The sequence below is a fragment of the Peromyscus eremicus genome, chromosome 15 (assembly GCF_949786415.1).
Source record: "Peromyscus eremicus chromosome 15, PerEre_H2_v1, whole genome shotgun sequence".
NCBI classification, from domain to species: domain Eukaryota; kingdom Metazoa; phylum Chordata; class Mammalia; order Rodentia; family Cricetidae; genus Peromyscus; species Peromyscus eremicus.
Genome location: NC_081431.1, coordinates 375,659 through 390,543, shown reverse-complemented (window position 1 = coordinate 390,543; position 14,885 = coordinate 375,659). Strand labels below are relative to the sequence as shown.

General features: G+C 40.4%; 1 long non-coding RNA gene across 3 annotated transcripts in view; it reads right to left on the bottom strand.

The window, feature by feature from the left end:
- The window catches only part of LOC131925065 (uncharacterized), a 50,965-nt gene extending 39,217 nt beyond the window's left edge, over positions 1-11,748 (bottom strand). For all 3 annotated transcript variants that reach the window (XR_009383136.1, XR_009383135.1, XR_009383137.1), the window contains exon 1: positions 11,636-11,748. This is a non-coding gene — a long non-coding RNA (uncharacterized LOC131925065). The remainder of the gene's footprint in view (positions 1-11,635) is intronic.
- Positions 11,749-14,885: the final 3,137 nt, after the last annotated feature.

Sequence of the window (14,885 nt, the reverse complement as noted above, 5' to 3'; positions counted from 1 at the left end):
AATGAGTATACTGTATTGCTTTGGAATATGTTGGTGTCATCTACTAGTTTAAAGTTCTGGTTCAAGTGAGTATATATTTTTCTTAATAGAGACTTCACAAATATGTATGTGTTAAGGAAGTTCTAGATTCTATGTAATAAATCTATCAGTTTCTGAAACTCAGCTAATATATTAGTTTCAATATTTCTAGATATCAATAGTTACAAACTCATTGGAAGAGTTTGTATATTTTTATGTTTTAATAGCTGGATTCAAGACCATTCATTTGGGGAAATTTTGAAACTAGATATTTCTAGTTAAGTTTATGTAGATAGATTTTAGACATGATGTCCTTAATTGAAATTGGCAATGTCATGACATAAGGTGGCAATTATTTCTAAGAGCTTGTTTTCAAAATGTTCTTTTGAGGAATAATGGCTTTTGCTCATTTTGAAAAGCTCACTTCATTTGAAAGGGACAGATTTAGTATTTACTTCTTTAAAGATATTCCTAAACATTCTGTTGACAGGCATTCATTATAGAAGAGGTCAGCAAATTTTCAAACTCTCCTAGCTAAAAAAAAGTATAATTCTTCTGTAAGTTGAGCTACTTTCTCTGTGTTTTATGAGTCAGTCAGGAACTGTATAGTAGTTTGGCTTCAGTCATCCATTGTGTTGAAGAGTGTGTCTGTAAGTTTGCACATCTAACATGCCACTGCCCCTCTTCTGCCCTTGGGATCCTACACAGGAGGCCTCTTGTACATTAGGTGACAGTTGCCACACAAATTTAAGCATCGTGCCTGTGTCCATAAACATGCTAAATAATAGTTTGGTTTGACTTATTATTTTCAGCAAAAAATAAAGGATACTAACATTTTCATCTTCATCCTAAGGTCCCTCCTTAGACATACTCACTCAGAGGTTCTTGACCACATTACTTCTGCTAACCTCGTCTTTGTTGTTCCTCATATTTAAAGACCTGAATTTCACCAATACTTACTGCTCAATGGGCTGGAGGATAAGTCCATCCTATGGCCCAGGACTATAAAGCTGTGTTTCATAGACTCTGCCAGAACAGATTTATTTGGTAGCTGCTGGAGACATTGTATGGAATGATTTTGTAATGTTAGGGAAGACATCACTGAGGCATTTATTGACTGTATGTTTTTCTAGTTTCATAATGTGACCATTCTAGTCATGACCGTGCTGTGATTTAGGGGGCTAACACTGCTCTGGAACAACATTCTGGAAAAGGTAGCCATGGTAGCTTGCGTAGCCAGCTTACTCCTTTAAAGCACATATACATGAATGTATAGCTGCATACATACACACAGACATAATTGCATATATTTTGGGGGATGCTGGTATTCCAGTACATCTATATAGTGTGTGATGGTCAAATCAGGACTGTCTTCTCAGATATAATTTCTTTATGTTGGAAACATTGAGAGTCCTTTTTGCAAGACCAGCCAGTCAGTTAATCAGTCAGTCCTATGCTAGCTGTTCTGAATTATACAGTAAATTACTGTCAGCTGTAGTTGCCCTACTGCACTGCAGGAGATTAGAAATCTTTTGTGTATCTTACTTCACTGTCATGAATTGTCCACTTTCCATGCTTTTGACCCTTTCCTAACCTTTGACCACTGTTCAACTTTCTGCATCTGTGAAGTCAACTTTGTAGCTTCCATGCAGCATTCCATGCCAGTGAGAATGTGTGTTCATCTTTCTTTGCCTGGCTTATGTCACTTAATGTAATAGCTTCTACGTCATATGGCTTCAAATAACAGGATTTCAGTCTTTTATGGTGAAATAATATTCTACTCTCTGCGTGTGTGTGTTTGTGTGTGTGTGTGTGTGTGTGTGTGTGTGTGTGTATGCGCTACATTTTCTTTGTCCATTCCCCCATTGATGGACATTGAGGTTGATTCTCTCTTTCTCTCTCTTGGCTATTATGACTAGTGCTACAGTAAACATGGCATAAAAATGTCTCTTTGACGTACCAACTTCAATTCCTTTAAATATATCCTTGTGTTGGGATTTCTAGATTATGTGGTAGTTCTATTTCCAGGGTAGTTTTTGTTTGTTTTGCTTTTTGAGATATAGTCCAGACTAGCCTAAAACTCATGATCTTCCTGTCTCAGCCTCCTGGGTGCTGGCACTACATGCCGTGCCTGGTTTATTTCTAGTTGTTTGTTTGTTTCATTTTTAAGGAACCTGAATACAGTTTTCCACCATAGCTGTACAAACTTACAGTTCTACCAGTATGACAGAGTTACCTTTTTTACTTTATCCTTCCTGGCATACTACTACTACTACAACAATTATTATTATTATCATTATTATTATTATTATTATGTGCTTTTGATAGTATCCATTTTCATTAGGGTGAGATGATATTCCATTGTGGTTTTGATTATTTCTCTGATGATCAGTGACATTGAACATTGTCGACTGTTTGTCTTTTTAAAAGAAATATTTGTTTAGGTCATTTGCCCATTTTGAGATCAGACTATTTGTTTTCTCCTGTTGAGCTGTTTGAGTTCTTTATATGTTCTGGATGTTGATCCTGGCAGATAAATAGTTTGCCAGCATCTTCTCAAGTTCTGCAGGTTGTCTTTTCATGCTTGTTTTCTTTTCTGTGCAGAAGTTTCTACAATACTTCATCGTCATCCAGCTTTCTTAAAGAGAAGCAATACCTCTTTGCTGCATTCTTTTAGTTCTTTCATTCACCATGTGGTCCAGGAACGTATGCATACATCCTGGAAGGACCCTTCTCCATTGTGTTTATAAAAGAGGCTATGGATTATATATTTGGAGTCATTGCCCAATGGTTATGAGCAGAAGCACACTTTTAAAAGGTGAGCTGCTGGAAGGAGACTTACTGGCTTTGGCCTGGTTATAGGCCCTTCATACTATCTACTGCTGGGACTAAAGGCGTGTGCCGTCATGCCAGGAGAGAATATTGATTTTCTAAGACATGGTTTTTTACTCTGATACCCAGCTGGCAGTAACCACAGATATAAAGACCAGTGTGTTGTGTTTCTGGGAAGAGGGACTGTAGGAAGGAGTAATTAGGATTTCATGTTATTGTAGTCTGGGCTTTGGAGAATTCCTGTACTATTAGATCCATCAGGGTAGGCTGTCTAGAGGAGGAGGTGGCAATTTTTCAGAGGCTACTTGGAAGAAAGACTAGGCTAAGGATAATTTTTAAATGAATTATTTTATCCTGTTTTTTAAAAAAAAACTGTAAAATTGTCTCTATTTAACTAACATTAACAAACAGACTTCAGGTTCTAGGATTTTGTAGCATGTCTGACGTACAACTAAACTGTTAGAAGACGTGAACACAGGAACAGTACAGATGGCCTTTCTGTCTGGTGCCACAGGTCTGTTCAGTTCTGGGGCTACTTTATAGGGTGAGAAGTGCTGCAGCTGGTAAAGCATGTTGGCCAGGAATCAGCCTGTTGCGCTTATTAGCTAGACCAGCACTAGAGGTATCATTGGAGCAAGAGGAAAAAGATCATGGGCCCTGGGAAGGCTTGAGGACTGGGGTAGTCCTAGCTGAGGATATTGCAGAGAAAGGACTTAACAATGGGGTGGTATGAAATCAGTATAATGGGAGACCAGGATTAGAAAATATGCATGTATATGGATAAGTCTTAATGAAACTTCTTATTTTATGCAGTTAAATGTTAGTAAAAAATAAAAAATATGTGTAAATATAATAGAAAAATTGAAATGTATGATATGTGATAAAGGTATTATTTCATGAAATATTGCTTCATTTTTGTATACACACACACACACACACACACACACACACATACAAACACACAGGATATACACAGTGGTGCAGGAGTTACTTTGAGTAACCTGGGCCTTACTTTGGGTCAAGCTCTAGAATATATAGGAGTACCGTCCTGAATGGGTTCCTGTGTTCTTAGCATAGACAGAGGTTCCAGCTACTTCCCCAGAAGCTATCTCTATGGAAGCAACTGTAGTGAAGTCTTAAAAAAAAATAAGAAAAAAAAAACCTAGGTAGATGCTTCCTTTTGTAGAGGAGCTGGGGAGAGAGGCCAAACAAAGGCAGGGATAGGAACAAATGTCTCCGTCCCTCCCTTCTTACTGAAGAGTTTCCAAGAAAACAGACATTTAGCCCCAGCCCTTGTCTCTTGCTTCCTGCTTTAATAGCTATTTCCTTGCTTTCTAAGATTTATTCTTTTCTTTTTTTTAAATTTCCCAGCAGAAATATTCCCCACATATCAAGGTCTGGGCAAGAAAAAAGCCATTCTAACTTACTTTACTCTGCTAGTGTTGTGCTTCTGAGGTTCACTGAGGAAGGTGGTGGAATTCACATACTTGGGTTCCTGGTGGATGGTAGTAGCTGACTCTTCCTGGTGATGTCACTGAGGTCTCAGAAACTCCAACTCAAAGTTGCTCAGGCTTCGTGTGTTTATTTGTGTGCCCTGCCCCCCCTTGAAGCATTTCTCAGATCGTGGCTGCTTCTCTGTGCCAATGGGCCTGCAGAGTACTGACCCACATGCTGTACCTCACACAGAGGTTTAAATTAGGATCTTTAATCTGTAAGAAGCTTACAGCTTGTGAGTAGCCAGCTGCTCTGGACTTGATGTGGGCAGAACTGAGCTTTGACTGGCTGTTGTGGGGTTCAGTAAATCATGAGGGTTGATGATTTGGTATCAGGAGCCACAGGGCCTAGGAGTGGGTGAGTAGGGCCTTGTATGATGGAATGGGGCAATAATGTATCCTTGTGATTGAATGGAGGCTCAAAGTGCTATGGGTCTGTTCCTCCTGAGCATTAAGCCTAAGTACCTGCTGATGTACAGTTAGCTCTGCAAAACATGTGTTTTCATATCTGTAAAACATGTGTTTTCATCTCACATACGTGAATCTGATACACCTAGCACAATGCCAGTGCTGTGAGGAAAACTCAGAAGTGTGAGAATTGAGCCTTTCCTCATGTTACTTCTTATTTATTTGAGGTACAAGACTAAGCCCTGCTGAAACATTCATCCACAGGCCAAGTATTCGATTTGGCTGGTAGCTGTTTGTTCAGGGTAGCCAATTATAAAACTCCAAAATCATAAGCATGGGACATTGATAGAAACACTGACAAAGGAGGCAGCCCTGGGCTCTGAATGGTAGGATTTAGGAGTTGGGGAGAGGGTAAAGCACAGAATGTGGGAGGAAGGTGTGAATTGAGACAGGATGGATAGGCAGTCAGTGTTCGGACAGTAGGAGCCTTATCCCTTGTTCATGTCCTGTCAGTCTCACGTACTTTCTCATTTCATGACTTAACCTAGCTCTTGGGTTCCTCCTTTCCTCCTGCATGTTGTTATAATGATTTCTAATTCTTATCAAACACTTGCTACTTATCAGTGTATGCATGACACGGAGTGTCTTGTTACATATTGATAGCAATCTTGCCATAGGTGCTTAGTGTTTAGTAGGCACTTTATAGCCAGCAAAGATTGAATAACTTACCCACAGTGACGTAGCAGGAAGTGATTATGTCTGGAATCCCTACTAGGGTGTCTCAAGTTTCTAGAAAGTAGAAGCTAAATTCCCAAACCTGTGCACAGAGGTCCTTGAGTCTCCTAAAATGTGCAAAGCCCAGACTAGGTAGCCAGTGTTTTTTTTTTTGGTTGAGGAGAGGTTGCAGGGGTGTCAGGAATTCAGGGCTTCCTGGTTGATTCCACTATAGAGTCTGGTTTAGGATCTGCAGCTTGATCTCTCTGATTTAAGGCCTCTAGTATTTGACTGAGTGTACTCTGTCTCCAAGTTTTTCATAGAGCCATGTATGGAGGGTGATTCTTTATCCACTTATTTGGTGACAGGGTATCCTATCCTACCCTACCCTAACAGGGCACAGTATCTGGGACTCCCAGAGAGAGTGACACTGGTGTGAGGAGGAACAGACCTGGTAGGGTGATTTTCCTAGAGCCAGCAGCCATTTTCTCTGAGTAAAACCTTGAGTGCAGAGCCTACTCACAAAACTCAGGAAATCTCTGACTGGTTACTCACATCTGCTCTCCTGGGTCCCTGCCTTCAGTGGGGAAGAGGGAGGGTCACATGAGGGCAGATCTCAACAAGTTCTGTTCCTCTCTGTCCCCAGATGAACCTGAAATGGACACGAAGTGCCGAGTCGCTGGGGTGGCTGGGAGCAGCCCTAAATTTAGCAAAACTGTAGCTGTTGGGGGGCCGGCCTGGAGGAGGCCAGACCCAGCTGAGTGGACTAGATTTATAGTCAGCAATGCGGTCAGCATTGTCTCTGCTTAGTGTCACCTCTGCTGGGCAAGCTTGAGCTTATATAGCATCTTTTGGTTTCCAAAGACAGAAGTTTGTTGGGCTGTCCTGCAGGGGTCCCTGGCTCTGCCCTCAGAGACTAGGCTTCATCCACACTAAGGAAATTATCCCTTGGTTTTCCACTTACCCACTCATCTATTCCTCCCTCCCTCATGGTCTGGAATTCTTACTGCATAGCCACACCTTGGACTGTAGATTTCTTTCATGTCTGTTGGCAAGCTTGCTAACCTTTACCCCAAGGCCCTGGAGAGAAGATCTGAGCTTTAGTAGCTCATATGGCTTCTAGGATACTTTTGGTTATTGTGATCAAGGCAGGGGTTTCGAGAAGAGGAGTTGAGATGGTTAAACAGGGTTTTAAGGCCCGAGATGCTCTCTTTTGACTCCTAGAAAGTGAGCCAGCTGATGATAGTGGTTGTCTACATATCACCCAGAGTCAGTTGTGATGGTTTGATGTACAAGTCTTAGACAGTTAAGAACTTCTCTCTGGCCAGCTAAGACCTGTGTCCTGATGTGGGCAGTTTGAGGGGAAGTGGCTTGTAAGATTAGAGAATGGCAGTCTGTGGGTAACAACATCTTCCCCTTGGGACTATTCTCCCAGCCCTCAGATCTAATGGTGATTGCTTGGTCAAAGGAGGGTCTGTCTCATTAGTGTCCCAGGAGATGATAATCTGGCTGAATTTTCTCAGATCTTTAAGAGTGATGATTACACTGTTGGTCAGGACTGGGATCATATCTGTGATATGATTTGCTAGTATAAATCACTATGTCTCGGTCAGGAATTGTTGGGCCACTGCCATTATCTTTGTTTTCTTCCCCTACTCCCATGTGTACAGGGGTCTTGATAGAGAAATACTTCAGTGTCTTGCCATATTTGTACCCAGAAAGATGTTTCCAGGCACTTGTCACAGCTCCTGCCCCTTTAACACACTTACACCCCAGGCTGGTCACATGAACTACACAAGGCCATGTTCCTGGTGCTCCAAGCATGCTAATGATGCTGGCATGTTTAGGTGCTAATACCTTTAAGGGTAACAGGGAAGGATTTACAAACAGGCATCATGTGGGAATGATTCTAGTCTAGCCTGGAGCTGTTTTCCTTCTTTCTGTAGTTGAAGTATTTGTTCTGTCTTGCAGAACTTCTGCTTGCTGAAGTTCTCTTAAATACAGGAAACACACACTTATTACCCTAGAGAACATGATATTGCTTCCTAGATAAAAGACCCAGCCTTTGGCTAAATATGTCAGTGTGCAACACTCAGTAGCCATCATGTGTTTTAGTTATACGTCTGCAGTTGACAAGTTGCTTCATTCTGGAAAGGGGAGTGAGTCTCCCAAAGAGGACCTCTGCTGATTCTGGTTGGTAAACGAAGGGGTCCTTGTATAGATTCTGGAGCATGCTGATTTTTTTAAAGTACAGGATAGGTATCAAGCTTCTTTCTATGTTATCTCATTCCCTATACTCTGCAATTGTAATGTCAGAGTGAAGATGTGAGTGATCCCTATGACTAGGAAGGAAAGGGGAGGAGTGGAGGTCAGCAGAACAGAAGCTAAGGGACCTGGAGGATGTGTACATGGTCTTGTTGGGTGCTTCAGACATCCATGCCAGCAGTTTGCTGATTGATATTTCCTGTGTCCCTTACACTTACCATGTTTCCCTGTCGTTGAGGTGGCACATGCTTTTCTTGTGGAGAAGCCCACAGTTAGGAAGGTACTTTTGCTCCAGAGAGTATACAGCTTTCACAAAGGATGTTTGGGTACCTGTCTTTTTATATTCTTCCCTTTGTTAGTGAAAATCACCAGGGATTATTGCATGGTAAAAATCCTTGGTGTTCTTCAAGTTCAGGTTCATTTCTTGCTGTCTATTATAGGCAACTGAGGTGAGGTTTTTGGGCTTGAGCTAGCTTCTGCTGTCTCAGCTGTCTAGTAGCCTGGCAGAACCAAAAGTTTCAGGAGTCCCGATCAGTGAAGGCAAATATTTGAATGGATCAGCAGATGAGTACGTGTATTTAGAAACTCACCCCAGAGGAAGAACCCTGGGTAAGCCTGGCTGCTCATCCTTGCTTGCAGGTCAGAGCACACCCAGGCTGCATCCTCTTGTCCTAGGCCAGCTGAGGTCATTTCCTTATGTACCCAAGGCTGCTTACACCCAGCCACTGTTTCCTGTTTTGTGTCAGAAAGTGCAGGTCACTCGTCTTGTGACCTCAGGATGGCTTTTGCTCATTTACCAGAGTTTTGTTTGCCTTACAGTTCAGATCCAGAACTTGTCTTGGACTCCCTCTGTGCCTTCTTCTCTGACCTAGAGCTTTGGCAGCCACTGGGAATTACAGCCCTGGAATACTGATTCCAAATTGTGCATCTACTGAGTTTCTTGGGCTTGTTTTTCACAGACCCTTTGCCCCTAGCTTCCACCACTTCTGTCTCATTAATAAGTTCTATTTCTTATAAAAAGTGACTCCATTTCACTGTATTCATAAGACACAAATCCATCTTTAGACTCAGTCTCAAAAGAGTATCTAAAATTTGACAAATTAAAGAATTTTGAAAGCATATTTCTTTTCTATGGGAGTAGTCAAATATTACATGTCTGCCATACCTTCAAATGTTGTAAGAATGTGCTTAGAGGTCTATATGTGGCTTTGGATTTTTTTTGTAGCAGAGACGGAGGCACTGAAATTTGTTGTTGGTGGAAAGTCAACCTATTTGTACAAAAGTCCATTTTCTTCGAGTTAAAAAATAACATTTAAAATCTTTGTCATTAGTTTATTTTTCATAGTGTTTTTACTGACCTATAATATAGATGTAAAAATATGACCATTTAATGTGCTCAGCACAAGGTTTATAAGCCCATAAACAGCTCCAAGATAAGGAAAAAAATGGGAGTATTACAATCTCCCAAAGATGCTCCAAAGTATTTTCTTGTCACTCACTACCCATCCTAGGGTAGATACTGTTTTCATCTAGTTGCTAATAGATTAGTTTTCTCTGTTTTAAACTTTATATAAATAGAACCATACAGGATTTTTACTTTGTAGTCTGGCTTCTTTTACCCCTTTCTGTTTATGACATTCATCCATGTTGTGTGCTATTTTCTAAGTGTAGTATTCCATATTATTAACAGACCACAGTGGGTACCCCTGATACTGTGGTGTATGTTTGGTTGTGCTTAGATTGTCATTGGAAATAGTACTACGTGACTATGTTTGTTCATGGCTTTTGGTGAATGAATATCAACATATTTATATGTTCTAAGCAATTTAGTTATGAGACCATTACTGAGTATTCTTAGTTCTGTCATTAGCGGGTAGAAGCTCGGGGACCACCATTGTATATTTGGTTTATTGTTGATCTACCTATATAGTAGAATGTAACTACTATACAGCTCTGTAAACATATGCATGCATATATGCATGTGCATATACACTTATGTGTGTACATTTTTGTTGTATTTGCTTAGAAGTAAAATTGCCAGATTATATTTTTAAGGTAGTACCAAAGCAGTTGTACCAATCATGCTTCCAGCAGGAAAGTAGAAAAGTTCTAGTTGTCCCATGTCCTTGCCAATATTTGATGTTATCTTTCTTTTCACTGCTAGTTATAATAGGTGCTGTGGTCTAAACATACACTTTAATGCTTAGCCTCTTGCTCATTTCATAATAGGTTTGCCTGTCTTATTCTTGCTGGTTTGTAGGAAATTCAGTATTGATATAGGTATTGTAAACATTTTTTCCTTCCCCTAACTTCTAGTCTCCCTATTTTCAGATTAACCCTTTGAAAATACTAGCATTGTATACAGTATTGTGGAGGATTTCTTATTGCTAACCATATTGAAGTTGGGCCACATTGATCAAAATCATCTGCAAAGAACCCCTGAGGTATTGGTTATATAGGGTAGGACAGGATCTCTTCAAGTTATTGGCATATGAAAACTGATGTCTTTGGGACACATCAAAATAAAAATGTTAAGTGTTTGCTGTGTGTCATGTGGTATTCTAGACACTCCACATAGGCTGCCCCATTTATTCCTAAAGGAATCTGGCCAATTAAGTGCTATTATTACTCCATATTCAAGCAATAAGTAATAAATAAATAAATAAATAAATAAATAAATAAATAAATAAATAAATAACTCAAAGAAGTTTTATAAATGCCCAGGGTCACAAAGCTGGGTTCCAGGCTTGCAGAGTTTGTGCTGTTCATGCTATTCTGTACTATTCACTGCACAGAGCCACATTTCCCAAGTATTGTTCTGTTGTGGTGCCAGTTCTAATAAGTGCTCAGTAAATACCTCTTGAAGGAAAGGATTCAACAGTGTGTGTTAGACAAAGCCTTTACTGAGTAGGGAAGTTTGTCCTGGCAATGGGGTGCTGGTATAAGAAGCAGTTGCATTCCATACTGCTGTATGTCTGTCACCAATAACACCTGTCACTGAGGAGACAGTGAACGTTTGTGGAGTGAAAGAATCAGTGTATAGGTAGTGGACTCTACTTAGTAGATGTGGAAACTCAGCAGGCACTGTAGGAATCAAGGCTCAGGCCAGCAGTTGGTGTTATATGGGTGGCCTGGAACATTCAGTCCAACTAGAGTATCCTGGTTGTATAGCAACAGGGCAGCAAAGCTTGTGGTTAAAGAACAGGGTCCTTTGTCAGCAGGAGAGGTCATCCCAGTCATTGACAGTTAGATTAGAAGAGGTTTCAGCAGGTATGCAGGGCTAGCAGGAATCAAGGTCCAGTAAGTAAAGATTATGAGGTTTCAGGCAGTAAAGTTCAGGGTGGCTGGAGAGAGCCAGGAGTACTATTGCCAGCCTGGACTTCCCTCCTGAATGGGGTCTTTCTTCTTGATAGTTTGTAGTACCTAGGAGGAACATTTTAAACTCAGGAGGAGACTTAACTCAGGTTGAACCAGAAGAAGCTCCTGTGCATGTCTTGCCCAACTCTTCATTTGACAGTCGAGGAAATTAAAATTCCAGTGAAAGGTTATTCAGTAATTAGCAGAGCTAGCACTAAAACCAGGTACCACAGAGTTTTTCCTATTTCCTCATGTTATGTCAAAAATTAAGAGCTGATGGGAATTGTGCAACTGACAAGGAGAGAAGATGGAAGGAAGGCCTTGAAGAGGTTAAGATTGGATTTAATATGGGAGAGGAGAGGGAGTGCAGGCTAGAGAACAGCCTAGCTGGGATTTGGATAAGGAAGCTACTTAGAAAATGACCATTGACTAGATATCTTTTTCAATCTTATTAAAATATGATTTACAGAGACGTGCAACATGCTAGAGAATGGACAAAAGGACTGAGTAAGAAGTAAGGATTGTACCTCAGCTGTGCCTAGACTTACCTGAGGCTTTAGGACTTCTCTTTTTGCAGAGCCTGGGAAGATTTAGGACTGGAGAGCAACAAAAAGGACTCCTGAGATGCTTCTCCGGGGGACCAGCTTCTAGAGATTCTCACACGTAAACAGTGACATCACAGTGCACCTGGTCTCAGTGGGCTACAGGTGGTATTCTAAGGGTTTCTCTGTGTTTGCCCATTAAAACTTCGCAGTAATTGTAGAGTAACTGTTATATCTGACAGGTGAGGAAACTGAGTCTCAGATATAATATCTTTCCCTTAGAGGTATATATGGCAGAGGCAGAATGTGTGAGCTAGTTTGAGGATTTGGCACCAGTAGGATGTGTAGGAGCTTCTGGAGCTCAGCTTCTGACCATTTAGTTCCTGGGTTTCACCCTGTTGAAGTAGCTGCCCTGGTGCTTCAGAGAGGGGCTTGCTGCCCTGTGAATTTTTTTATAGATTAGCCCCTGCCTTGTGGCAAAACAAGTCAAGTAGAAAAAAAAAAAAAAAAAACCAACATTTCATGACTTCCTGCAGAAAAAGCCACAAAGCTTCTCATGTAGAGGTAAGACCACCCAGAATCCCTGGACATTTCCTGCTAAGGGGCACAAGGACTTTAACCTTACCTGTGGTGACACTGAGATCTGGCCCTCATGTTGCTGTTTCTTCAGTGGTCACTGTCTCTGACCCTCTTACACCTGTAAAGTTTAATATAGTGGCTGGGGCAATGCCTGGAGACTGAGGGTCTGTCCTCAGTTCTCCACAAGCTAATTCAGGGACTTTGAGAATTTCTGGGTTCCCTTCTGAGAAGGAGGTTGGGTTTGAATAGTGGTTTCCAAAGAAATATAGGACATTATCTTCAAACAAAATATTACTTAGAGGTACAGAATATAAAACAGTAAAATAAGCTAAAATTTTTCAAAGAAGAGGAATAAGAAGAGGAGGAGACGAAAAAGGGAAAACAGGATGAGGTCATTAGATTTGGTTGGGAATTGCACTCAGTGCTGCTGTTCTGCTTCTGCATCTTTCTACATATGGTTCCTGCTCCTCACTTTGCCTTTGCTCCATCTAGTCTCATGGAGGGTTTTGAATTACTCTGGGTCTTCTTTAGCTTCTGCCTTTTCATGGAATCTCAGTGCTGCTGTTGATTTCCTTAGCTTCTAGGTTTCTATTGCATTTGTCAACCATTTCAGTCATTTAATTCTTCATACTACCTAATGAACGCCTCCAAAATACATAGGTTTTTTTTGTTGTTGTTACATACATACATAGCATGTGCTTGTATTTGCATTTGTACATAAATATCTGCATCTCTGTATGTGTGAATTCATACTGCACGTGGACATGCACATACAGGTCCTTAAGGACCATGAGCTTTATTCCCTAGTGCCTAGTACATAACCTAAATGAGTCACCAGAAAAGTTTTGTAATCATGGGGTTTCCTTCCTTGCTATCCTAAATGTCTTGTACATTTCAGATGATACTCAATTAAGTATGATTATGTAGATTGTGATTTGTATCTGGAAAGTCTTGGACTTGAATTTTGGTTCTGCCTTGTACTAGCTTTAAGTCCTTAGGAGACATATGTAGCTCTACTGAGGTTGGGGTGAAGGCCTGTATGAGATAGACATTATTCTAGTTGTTGGGAATTTAGCAGTTTGTAAAACAATAGTTCTGTCATAAAACTTATGTTCTAGTCAATCTTCAGGAAGCCCCCCACAAGGTTGTTCAGAGAGGAAGAGGAGAAAAGAGGACTTTGGACAGGATTGGGATTGTTTCTGGATAGAAGTTGTCCTTTGGTCTGAGTGTTGCACAGGGAATTCTGTGTAGTATTTTTACTGTGAGATGAAGAGGGAAAAGGCTGCTTGGGTTTTCCTAAGGGACACGAGCTCTGAGACCCAGAAGGGTGGCCACAGATAGCCACATTAATAATAAAGCCAAATTTTAGTTGGTTGTGGCCATAGCCATCTTGTTTCTACCTCCCAAAGAGAATGTCTTGGAATCAAGGACTTCCCAGATAGAAGAAGTGTGTGAGATATGAAGTGAAATATCATCCAAGGGTTTCCTTCTGCATTCTGAGGAAGAAGCAGCAGAAGGGGACATGTGTATGAGCAGTAGTCAGCTGTCATAGTCTGAGGTGGGGGACACAAATATGTAACAAATCTATTTAATGTCTCCATGTCTCAGATGTACCGTGTGTTCAAGCAGCCTGCCCTCTCTTAGGGGGATTTGTTTTTATTTTCTAAATTGACATAACATTTGTTCACGTTTATGGAATACAGTGTGGAACTTTGGTACTTATATACAATATGTGATGATCAAATCAGGGTGATTAGCATTTCTTTCTTTCTTTTTATTTTTTCTTTTTGGTTTTTTGAGAGGGTTTCTCTGTGTAACAGCCCTAGCAGTCCTGGACCTAGCTCTGTAGACCAGACTGGCCTTGAACTCACAGAGATCTGCCTGCCTCCTGAGTGCTAGGATTAAAGGTGTGCATCACCATTGCTTGGCATGACTGTGTCCTCCAACATTTATCATTTATTTCTATGTACTGGAAACCTTTGAACTTTTCCATTTATTTTGAAATATATAACAAATTGCTATAGATTATAATTACCCTACTGTATTATAAAGTGGTAGAAGTTATTCTTCCCATTCAGCTACACTACTGTATTTATTACCCTTTTTCCATTCCTCTCCCTCTTCCCTCCTCAGATCCTGGAAATCACTGTTTTCCTCTCTACTTCTATCCATTTTTTAAGCTTTTACATATGAATGAGAGTACATGGTACTTGTCTTTCTGTTGCTGGCTTATTTTACATATGAAATTATGATGTCCAGTTTCATCCATTTTTTTTAAATGATAGTATCAAATTATTTTTAAGAGTAAATAGTATTCTATTATATATAAATACCACATTTGTTTTTCCATTTCTCTATCAGTGGGCATCTGGGTTGATTTCTAGTCTTGGTTATTGTGAATAATGCTGCAGTGAATGTAAGAACTGTAAGCATCTCTCTACTGAGGGTGATTTTGAGTTGAGTTGAAGTTGACCTTTCCTATTCTTCAACTTCCTCATCTACAAAGTGAGGATAATACTAATTATACATACCACGTAGGGTCATTAAAGGATTAAATGTACATAGAAGGGCTTAAAACAATGCTTTATAACCCTAATACTCTATGTCTGTAACTCTTATTGTCTGTCCTATTTGTGTGGCATTGGTAGGCTTGTTTGATTTGTCTGTGATCATGAGC